Source organism: Lithobates pipiens, unplaced genomic scaffold (assembly GCF_037356315.1).
Source record: "Lithobates pipiens isolate NorthernLeopardFrog02 unplaced genomic scaffold, aLitPip1_a1.2 Scaffold_13, whole genome shotgun sequence".
Taxonomy (NCBI): domain Eukaryota; kingdom Metazoa; phylum Chordata; class Amphibia; order Anura; family Ranidae; genus Lithobates; species Lithobates pipiens.
Window position 1 is genome coordinate 52392205 of NW_027507718.1, and position 2630 is coordinate 52394834.

Below are 2630 nucleotides of genomic sequence, written 5' to 3' on the forward strand. Positions count from 1 at the left end.
TCAGGGGCAGCTTGCAGAGGAGTGGAGGGAGCTGCTGTCTTATTTTGTGCTGCTGCCCCAATGGTACAGGCCACTCCACACAACTTTGTTTACCCATCTGCTGCCCATAGTAGTATTGTACCAGTCTCAGCCATGGTAAATCTACCAGCCATTGGGGGACAAATGAATCTGAATCCCAGTGGCAGCTACCCTTACACCATTTGTTTGCCCAGAAGACCATATCAGGCAGCCCCTAAACTATATGATTGCACACTATTTGGGGTCCAGGGCTTATGTGGACACTAAATAAAACAAGAACCCCATGAACTATTAGGTATCCAGACTGGACCACTGGCCAGAACCTACACAGTAGGTGTTGGAGCGTTTGGCTTGATCTGCATCCAGTGCTGTCTGAGAGGAATTTGCATGTCTTCTGACAATGTAGACTGGCTCACTTTCAATAAAATGAACTAGCTTCTGTCTCCTCTGCTGGCATGCCAGCATTACCAGCTCTTACAATCTTTGCTGGTGTGCAACCATTAACAGGTCCTGCCACCTCTGCTGGACTGCTGCCACTACCAGCTCCTGCCACCATTACTAGTACCTGCCATCCCTGTTCTCCTGTCTCCATTACCAGCTTTTGCCATTTCTCCTAGCCTCTCATCATTCCGAGCTTCCACCTCTCATGGCCTACTGTTGCCACCATTGGCAGATTCTGCTTCCTCACCTGGTCTGTTATTGCTTCTCGGCATTTTGGCTAAGATCAAGTTTAGAATCTGTTCTTATCAGTTGCCAGAAGAGGTGTTGTGCTACTCCCAAAGGGGCAAGGCTATGCAAATATGATGGTGTAATTGTACCCTTATGGCCTGGCTTGGTAGGGACCACATTAGGTTCTCTCAGGTTGTAGAGGCCAGTGATGGTCATATCTGAGCAGACTTGATGGGTGCTCCTGGTGAGGATGGGTGCTGCATTTGGTCTGGCTGAAGGGCTGGGTTTTCTTGGCCTTCTGACTAGGATTGGTGTGGTTCCTGTTCCTGTCAGCGTCTGGTGGAGGAGCTGGCATCACCCTGGAAGTGGCACGGGCTGGCACTATGCAAATCCGCCGGGTTGATGGGGGCCTGGAAAGGCTAGTTCCAGTGGAGGCTGCTTTGCTGGCTCTCTATCTGGCAGGGAGACCCCATAAGAGAGGGCGAACCAAGCCAGAAGGCCATGTCTACCCCCTCCCAAGACTTTCAGGGCAAGCCTGAGGATCTATACCCTACCAATCACACATGCAAAAACTGTGTACAAACATAAAAATACAATTACAAACATGGGTTTAAATAAAAGAAAGTGGTGGAGAAGGAAGTGGAGAGGAGAGGAGAGGAAAAAATGTTCATTGTGTGAAAACAACAACCAAGCCCTCCGGCCAGGAATCAAAAATTTCTCCGGTCCCAGCCAAAATGCCCGGCCCAGGAGTCAGGTGGAAAAAAAAGTATGGTATGGTGCAGTGACCATGGTGCCATAACTCAAAGTGACCCTCACTCACAGTGATTGTATGGCACCCCTGGACTGCCACTCCAGGGGCACATACACCATGGGCTTCTTTTCACACTCTGTTTCAACAATGCAATAAACATTTAGGACAATACAGTGTGGTGCTGTAAAATGGAAGCTCACAGACTATACTATGAAACTCTTCTGCCACTTGGTCAATTGGTACAAATTTGAGGGCTTTAGCCTTTTTTCTTTAACACTGGAGTTTAGGAATGACAATTTTTTTAATAGATGCATGGTAGAGCTTGGACCAATGTAAGTATGTATGTAGCTCACTTGTGGCATCTCAGTGGCTGGCAGTGCCCAGCTCCTTATACATTTTTGAAAATCATTAGCTTTGAAATTGATAAGAAATAGATTTTAAGTTTTAATACATGAAAGTAGGTTCTACTACTGCCCAGTATTGTAATACGGCCTCATCCACACGGTTCGTATAAACAAAGAAAAGCTGGCACAGTGTATACACTAGAATCTAGTGTTTATTGGTGGATAACAAAGAAAAAGAAAATCCGACACTCCGGTGTATATTCTGCAATCTAATGTTTATTGGCGGGTAGCAAATGACAGCCACAAATGTCAATGAATTTCAGCCAAACTGACTTTATTCAATTCAAGTTTTGCCCACATAGACTACAAAGAGGTTCAGATTTAGGCTTGTAATTTTTAGACTTTACAATGGATTTGATGTACGCCCAGTAAATAGAACCCAAACACATTTGCTTATGTCTTCAGATTTCAGGACTAACAGTGGAACGTTGTTCACATAAATTTTCCAATAGACAGAGATTAAAAAACAGCAACATCCTTAACCATTTGCCGACCGCCTCACTATGATATACATTGGCAGAATGGCACGGGCAGGCAAAGTAACGCATGGGTATATTACTTGCCTCCCATGAGCCGGGGGGCGCGATACCTGAGGCAGTCAGCATTGATCCAGGAGCGATCCATGCTGAGGGGGAGGCCACTGATTCATGGCCACCCCCTCGCGATCGCTGCTGGCGAATGGGATGTAAAGGCATGTTGAGTCCATGGAATATTTTATATTTTGCCACAAGTTGCGGGAAAAATACAAACCTTTTTTTTGTACAAAGTTTTCACTAAATGATACACAG

General features: G+C 45.8%; 1 pseudogene; it reads left to right on the forward strand.

Moving 5' to 3' along the window:
• The first annotated feature begins 716 nt into the window (after positions 1-716).
• LOC143979977 (U2 spliceosomal RNA) lies at positions 717-841 on the forward strand (annotated as a pseudogene).
• The last annotated feature ends 1789 nt before the right edge of the window (positions 842-2630 follow it).